At 51.9% G+C, this 8,456-nt stretch overlaps 1 protein-coding gene across 11 annotated transcripts in view; it reads left to right on the top strand.

Annotated features, from left to right (window-relative positions):
• Positions 1-3,649: 3,649 nt before the first annotated feature.
• The window catches only part of TNRC6C (trinucleotide repeat containing adaptor 6C), a 104,455-nt gene continuing 99,648 nt past the window's right edge, over positions 3,650-8,456 (top strand). For 10 of the 11 annotated variants that reach the window (XM_050981270.1, XM_050981261.1, XM_050981269.1 and 7 more), the window contains exon 1: positions 3,652-5,167. The gene's annotated coding sequence lies outside the window, so the exon portion shown is untranslated. Of the gene's footprint in view, positions 5,168-8,456 lie in introns of all 11 variants that reach the window. The other variant, XM_050981266.1, reaches the window with a different exon arrangement.

The following is an 8,456-nucleotide window of genomic DNA, read 5'->3' as shown; positions in this document are numbered from 1 at the left end:
GCTTTGTGGGGGCTCTGGGAAATCCTGTTCACCACCAGAGAATGGATTCTCTTGAAGGAATGGGGCTGTTGGTGTCACTGGAGCATGGCCAGTGCTCGAGCTGGGCTTTGGCTTTAATTTTTTTGTGCTCCTTACTACTGGGTAAGAAGTGTAAGAAATGCTTGGCGATGCTTTTGTGCTCGGCTGGATGATACAAAACTAAGCAAGAGATGTAAAATCCACAGTGGAGGAATATTTTGCCTGGGTGTGGTTGAGCCCCCAACACAGCCCTGAACATGTGAAGACCTTTGCTTAGCTTGGCTTTGTCACTCTCAGCAGAGAAAACGCTGTATCTGTGTGAGTGCCTGGCTCTGTGTGCTCAAAGCCACCCAGCCAGCACACCCTGGGGACACTCTGGTCACAGCCCTTTCCTTGACACACAGGCAGAATGGGCAAGGAGGTTTACAAGGGAGCAGAGGAACTCCTGGTGCTCTGTGAGCACTGAACCCCTGGATCACCTGTCCCTTTGTCTCCCCTTCACCCCAGCTCACATCTGCTCGTACTCAGGTTTGACAAAAGCCACTACCTGGGCACTGGGGGCAAGGAGAGCCTTCAAAGGCAGCAGGGGCTGCCTGCAGTGATGGATCTGGAGCAGCTCTGGAAAAACACAGCTCAGGGAGAAACCTGTGCCCTGCCAGGGTCCTGTCAGCTCAGGGCAGTTAGGTGACAGATGTGCCATGTGTGGTGACAGCAGCCACCAGCTGCTACAGAGCCTCAGGTGCTGGGGGGCAAACCCACCTGGATCTGTTTAAACTCCCAAGGAGACCAAGCAGGGGAGTGGGAGGGCAAAACCCCAGTGGGAGACCAAAATAGGGGGGGAAAAAAATCAAATTACATTGGATAAAGGCCTGTATTCAATGGTAAAAAAGCTCAGGTAAGACAGGAAAAGTTTACTAGAATGTGTTTTTATCCATTAAGGACAGTATTTTAGAACAGGGGTGTCAAACACAATGGGCTCTCTGTGTCTATGGGGTTGTGGTTATATCATGCTTTTGATAGTAATTTCTCCAGGGCCAAGAAAACAGATTAGTACACAAATCACTTTCAGTTTTATTCCATTTTGACATTTCAGAGTCTCCAGCAACTTGGCATCACTCTGCGAAGCCAGAAATATTTGTGTGTTAAAAGTGTGTTTTGAATTACAAATATTCCAACGTTCACAACACGGAATTTAGGGGACCAGGGGCATTCCTGGGCACAATTGCCAAGCAGAGTTTTTGGTGCAGGGCAGCCTCCTGTAGGTGCATGTTGTGCCATAAGCACGGCACGTGGCTTCTTCTGTTCTGCCTCTCTGGAGTGAGAGAGGCAGAACAGAAGAAATCTCCTTTCCAAAAGGAAAGAAATCTCCTTGGAAAGCAGCAGTGGTGAGCTGCTGCAGCTTGGGGGGTGGGTTGGGAAGGAGTCTATAGGTGCTGACCTACATTTAAGTAAGGAGAGTGAGGGGGAGCTCAGCTGGCCCTTGGGATGACACAAGGGCATTTTCCCTCCAAGCCAGGTCTGTCACCATCCTGGCGTATGAATTCATTCCCGGTGAAAGGTGCCAGACTGACATTCAAAATAAGAGGGGGGGGGAAAAAGAGGCTTGTTCTTAATAATTCTTTCTCTTCTTTGTGCTGATGAAGTACAATGGGACATTTAAATCTGATTTTTATAACATTTTGCATTGCTATAGATCACGGTCTGACCTGGAGAAGACACTTTGTTCTGACTACAATGATCTGATATTTCATATTTTAGTGGGTTTTTTGTCTTCCCCATAGTGTTTCTGTTGCATTCTGGCACAATATGGGCTCCCTCCAGTGGTCAAGGGGCTCCGGGCTCCCGGTCTCGTTTGCCCAGGGGCTGGCACAGAGTGGCTTTGGGGCTGGCATCACAAATGCCAACGGGAATCATGCCGGGATCGTGCTTCTTTGCCCCCAAATCCCCCCTGCGGGTGCCAGGCAGCAGAAACAGCCCTGCTTTGTAACCCCTGCTCCATCCACATTTCAGATTTCAGTGGAACAGCTCGAGCAAATAAAGATTCAGGCTCTGGATTTCCTTGCAGTTCCCAAAACGTTCGCTGCAGAAGGGGGAGAGGAAACTGGAGAGGAGAGAGAACAGGAGATCTGCCGAAAGACCCAGACACAACAATTTTTAGCGAAAAAAATGACTCATTTTTTTTTGCATTCCACTCTTCCCGTGGTATTTTGAGACCAGATCCCTTTCTCCTGACGGAAACAGTTAATGTGGTTATTGTGGGGGACAAGTCAACCGCTGCCACTCTGAAATGTGACATTTCCATGTCCCCTCCCCTGCGTGCACAGCTCCCCGGGCTTGCTCAGCCACGGGTGCGTTTCAAAGACCGCGATTATTTTTGGAGGCACCCGGGTAGGACGGGGATCCCCTCGGATGGCCCTGAGCCCAGCAGGGCTGTGCAGGGAGGTGTCCTGGAGGCCCGGGCCGTGTCCGTGGATACCCCAGAGTGTCACCCAGGTGTGTCCCTGCAGTGTGTGCTCACACCTGTCACAAAGAGGGGGGCTCTCGGCACCTCGGGGTGCAGCAGGGACGTGTGTGACCCCCCCTTTCCACCCCTGGACCAGCCCCCGCAGAGCCCCAGCCCGCGGGGGTGTGTGAGGAGGGGTGAAGGCACCAACCCCCATTTGCAGGGGGTGGGGGGGGAAGCCCCTCCTCGGCACCCCTTTATATCCATTTGAGGGTTCAGCTCTCCTGCACCCCCGTTCCCAGGGGTTGTAAGGGGTGAACACACCTAACGCCGTTTGCCGCTCTGTGTGTGAATGCACCGACTCCCATTTGCAGGGAGTGGCGGTGAAGCCCCTCTGTGCCTTTTGGAGGGGGGCACAGCTCTGCTGTCCCCCAAGCTCTGCGAGGGGATGTGCGAAGGAAGGGGTGAATGCTCCGACGCCCGTTGGCACGGATATATGGGGACACAGCCCCTCCACACCTCTTTTGGGGGACACATGTTTCTCCCCCCATCCAAGGGGGGTGTGCGACGGAGGGGGTGAATGCTCCGACGCCCATAGGCACGGCTATGTGTGTGCGTGCACCCCTTCCGGGGGGACACAGCCCCTCTACACCCCCTTGGGGGGGGACACTTTTCTCTCGCCCTCTCTCCCCCCACCCACGGCGTGAGGTGGGGTGTGCGAGGGAGGGGTGAACTGCCGTTCGCCGTTGGCACGGCGGGTTTTTTGTGTGTGTGTGTGTGTGTGTGTGTGTGTGTAAGCACCGACACCCACTTGCCCGGGTGGGGGTGTGGGGCTGAGCCCCCTGTACCCCTCCGGGCTGTGGAGGTGGTGGGGGGGGGCAGCCCTGTCCCCCTTCCCCCCGCGTGGCGCGGGCTCGGCGCGCGGCGGTGGCGGAAGGGCGCGCGCCTCGGCGGGGGAGGCAGCGGGGGGGGGGGGGGGGGGGGGGGGGGAGGAGGGCGTGGCCCGCGGCGCGCGCTCGCGGCCTCGCCGCCGTTTGGCTGCGGCCGCCGCGCTCATTTGCATACCGGCGGGGGCTCCCCCCCTCCTCCCTCTCCCCGGCCGCGTCACGTGGTCGGAGGGGCCGGGTCGGCGGCGGCGGGCGGGGGGGGGAGGGGGAGCGCGGCACTTCCTGTTGGCGGCCAGCGCGGGAGGGGGCGCGCGCGGAGCCGCCCCGCGGTCTCGCGCTGCCTGGCGGGGCTCTGTCAGTCAGCGACAAAATGGCCGCGGCGGCGGCAGCGGCGGCAGCGGCTCCTCTGCTCCCCAGGGCGGCACCGGCGGCAGCGGCGGCGGCGGCGCGGAGGAGCGGGGAACCAGCCCGGCAGCACTGAGCCCGGCACCGCCTGCCCTGCGAGCGGACGAGGCGAGAGCGAGCGGGAGAGACGGCCAGCGGCGCTGCGTTCCCCCCCCTCCCCCTCAGCACCCCAGCGGACCGACCGACCCTGCCCGAGGCGCTGCTGCGGCTCCCCGGGGACACGCCGCCGCCTCGGCTGCCTCGCTCCCTGCCGCCCACGCGGGTCCCTGCCGGATCCCTGCCGAGGACACGGAGAGAACCGCGGGATCGCCCCGCTCCCGCCTGCCCGCGGATCCCGCTGCGAGCCAGGCACACAGACTGTCGGGTTTCCCCGCTCCCTCCTCCCTCCGTGAAAGACTTTGCTGGATCCTCCTCCCCGGATCCCCTCCCCGCGCTCACTCCTTCCTGCGGGAGCGGCTGCTGGATCCTCCTCCCGCCCCGGATCGCCCGCGGGGTCCCTGCGGAGCCGCGGACCCTCCTCCCCTGGCAGAGACTCCGCTGGATCCTCCGCCCCCCCGGAGCTCCCGGCGGGATCCTCCTCCTGCCCGCAGCCCCATGTGAGACTCCGCATCCCCCCGTGCCTCCGCCGTGGTGTTTCAGTTGTTTTTTTTTTTTTCTTCCACCCCCCTCCTCCTTTTATTTTGAAGGGGGGATCCATCTTAAAACTCTTTTCTGGATCCCAGTTTCTCTTTTTTGATTTGCACTTTTTGAAAAACCCTCAGATGCTCCTCCATGTGGACTGAGAACCCATCAAGACACACACACGAGAACTCATCCCGATCAACTCCAAATCCTGGCTTTGCGTGGGTTTTGCTGCAACACATGAAAGCAAACTTGTATTTAAGACACACTCGTGCAGAAATTTAGCTGGGGACTTGAACGTGTATTTTGTCTTGGTTTCTTGGTCTTGGTTATTTTTTGGTTTTTTTTTTTTTTTTTTTTTTATTTTTATTTTGCTTCACTGGAAATCAAAGGCTTGTTTTGGAATTGGACCTGCTTTTGCTGCACTTCTCCTCTGGGCTGGATAACACTGAAGCTCTTTGCTTTCCTACTTGGATAGTGTTTTCCTGTTGATCTGTTGGGTTTTTTTTCATCTCCTGTGTGGCAGACTTTTTTTTTCCCTGAGGGGGGTAAACAAACGACGACAACAAAACAAAAAAACTTAATTTTTTTGGCCGTGTGAGATTTTTTTCGTATTCATATTCGTGAAATTACGGGTACACTTACAAAAAATCTAAAAAAAAAAAAAGCATTAAAAATAAGAAAGGAACACGTCAGAAAGACCCCTACACGGTAGACAAAATACTCACTTGTTTCCTTACAGCAAGACTGAATCGAAAGCTGCCAAAGAGCCCCATAAAGAAAAGACTAAAAGGTAAGAAGGGGTAAGAGCCTCTCTTAATCCGGGCACGGGAGAAGTTAGCAGGGGAAGAGACCTGCAAAAGCCGGTACATTCCTCCTTTTTCTCAAGTCTAAACTAGATTATTATTATTTTTAAACTGCTTGTCAGTCACCGAAGCGAGAAACACCCCAAAACATTTCAAAATCCCTTTTATTTTTACACGATGCGAGCAACCTCCGGATTTTTTTTTTTTTTTAATGGTAGAATTAATTCAGTGCTTTTTCTCTGTCCGGATTCGCTGTTTCTCCCCGCACAGCGAGCAGAAAGTGCTGTTTGTGAGCGTGTTGTGCCATTCTGACATGACATGAAGGCAGCTCCTGCTGCAAGGCATGACCGTGTGCTGTTGCTTTAGAACTTACACGTGTGAAAATTATCGCAGAGCGGCTTAGAAATGATCCCGGGGCTGGAAAATTGTGGGCATGGCCAGCATGCTGCCCTGTGGGCGACCACATGAGCTCCAGCTTTGTCCTTCATGGCTGCTTTCTCTTAAAAGTTCAAATATCTAGCTTTGGGTTATTTTTCCTCTTTTCCCCTCTGCGTAATGAGATTGTGAGGATCCGCAGTAATTTTCTCCAGAGTATTCACAGATCTTCGTCTAAACCTGGAATGTCCAGGGGGAGAGCGAATATTAAACAGAATTTATTCCTTTAACTGCGACGCAGAAGGGGAGGAAAATGGGGAGGGCTCAGTTGCTAACCTGAGAAATCTTGAAACACTGGAAGTTTATTAATTGTTCGAGGCTTCTTTGTTTGTATCACAAGTTTGTGTCAAAGGTTAATCTTCTTAATATGTAATTAGTTGAAGGTTCAATTATGGGATTTATTGAACTCAATTGGGTCTTCCCCCCCTCTATTCCCATTAAAAATAATACTGCAGGTCTTTGTGACTAGTTTATTTTCTGCTAAAACTGGAGTTTATCTGCGAGAAGAGATTTATTCAATATTCTAACAGCCAGTTTAAATTTAGAAATAATCTTTGGGACGTCATACCCGTGTCTGTTGCATATTTTTCCCTCTCGTTTGCATATGTATGTATCTGGCGAATTATGCTAATTTATGTACAGAAATTTGCTGTGGACATTAGGCCGGTTAAGGTAATTAAAATTCCAATAAATCCCGCTGTTAGTGGGCTGGCCGGTGGTGCAGAGCTTTAAATCAGGTGGGTGTCGGTGGTGCTGTGGACCTGAGGACAATGCCAGAGCGGAGGAGCAGGAGAACATCTGCACTGCTGCTGGATGCGCTGGGAGAGCCGGGCATGGCTTCCAGATCCTGCCCTCCTTCCCTGCGGTGCGTGCGTTTTTGGGTTTTTTTTTTTTTGTTTTTGATTCCCCGACGACTGAGAATTTAAATGGGGTTTTCTCTTGGATCTTACATTTTTTTAGAAATAGTAATTTCGAGAAGCTAGTGGGAAGGTACACGCAGGTTCTCACTGCTTCCCCTGGTGTTTTCCAGGGAGAAAGGAGGTGACTTGCAGTGGGTGCAACCTGTGCTCAGCACATCACGGAGTTTCCTTCCCGCAGCCGCGGTTCCTGGGGCTCAGGAATCCCTGGGATGTCTGGCTGGCTGCTCCTGTGTGTTATTTGTGAGCTCAAAATGGTGTGTGCTGAGCAACAGCCCCCGGATGCGCTGGCATCCCTGTTGTGGCTTCTGGAATTCTTTCCAGAAGGGGAAAGCATCGGTGTCAGCCCTGGATACCCCAGTGAGGAACCTGCTCCAGCCTCTGGAAGCTCGGTCTGCTCTGGGGAGTACTGTGGTGCTATTTGGCTGAGATTCCTGGTGGATAACCTGACCTGGCTGCTTCCGAGCCCGGGACTCAGCCTGTGGAAAAAAAAAAACCAAACACAAAAACTGTAGTAAATCAGATTATTTTCAACTTCTTTTAGGGAAAATGAGTGCTTAACGTAGCAGCAGTAGTGTAGTAATACCTTGTGTGGCTTTGTCCTTATCTTCAAAGGGGAAGGGATCATTTCTGAGTGGAAGTGATCTGCCTGGCTTCCTGAGATGAGGAAGGTTCATTGCAGTCCAGCCCCCGGAGAACAGGTGCTGCCACGGGGAAACTGCTGCAGCCAGGACTTGCTCCAGGGCGAGAGAGATGGGCATTAGTAGGGGCTGATTTTAGGCAATATTCTGTACTTTTGTATAAAGGTTTTGTTCATAGCAATGAAAGAAACAAGACAGACCTTTTTATTGTGAGCTCCTCTGGATTGCAGCAGGATATTTTTAAGATATAATAATTTTTCTGTTCTATGTGTGGATTCCCATGTTGACAGATTTAAGCCTGCTATCCATCAGACTAGGAGCTGTTGTATTACACACGGGTGGTTTGTGTGTGCTGTACATCAGCTTTGCAGCACATGGATTATTTTGGAGCTGTCAGCGGTGCAGGGTGCCAGTCCCAGTGCCTGGGAATGTCCTTGTGGGCAGCCTTGGGCTGTGCCATTTCCCCGCTGGCCACAGCAGAGTGGAGTTTGCTCTGGGACACTGCCCTCGGGCTAAAAACCATGTGGGGACTTGGAGGTTCACCCTCAGAGCCGTGGCATCTTGGCTTCCTCCAAAATCTGTCTCTGATCACCTCTGAGTGGATGGGTTTGCCCATTGCAAAGCCTGCTGGACCTTGCTGGGATCAGTGAAAACCCCACCTCCGCCTTAATTTCTGGTTTCTTTTCCAGGATTTGTTTTTTCTAACAAAATAACACACTCTGCTTTTTATAAATTGAGATCTTTCACTGATGTTTGAGGGAATCAAGGTAATTGTGTACTTTTTGCTTGAAAGAGGTTTTTAAGACTTTGAAAATAATGAAATGGAATTTCCTTAAAATGAGAAAAACATAATTCGGCATAAGACTACTTTTATCTGACGATTCTTTGTTGAAGTTCTCAAAGCTCCCATGTTCCATACCTTGCCAAGTATGGACTAACAATAAAACGAGATAAAGTGAAAGGTTTTGTTAAGCAGGGGTTTATAATCTCCTTGTGTAGTCAAGCAAACTGTTGCTGAGTGGCAGTCTTATAGAAAGCATTGCTTGAAATTAATCTAGAAATAAAACCGCTTATTTTTTAGTTTTCATTCACTTCATTCAGGAAGGCCAGGAATTTTATTGACAGAGTTACTGCCTGCTGTTCACTCAAAATGACCTAAACCTCTGCAGCCCCTTCAGATGCTCCATGCCATGGAGACTCCTTTTCTCTTTCGTGTTACATTTATTAAAAGCCCAATGGCAGCGTTTACTTTCAGTTTTAGCTGTGAAGATTTAACCAAGAGC

The sequence above is a fragment of the Serinus canaria genome, chromosome 18, assembly GCF_022539315.1.
Source record: "Serinus canaria isolate serCan28SL12 chromosome 18, serCan2020, whole genome shotgun sequence".
Taxonomy (NCBI): Eukaryota; Metazoa; Chordata; class Aves; order Passeriformes; family Fringillidae; genus Serinus; species Serinus canaria.
This window is presented reverse-complemented; position numbering and strand designations above follow the sequence as displayed.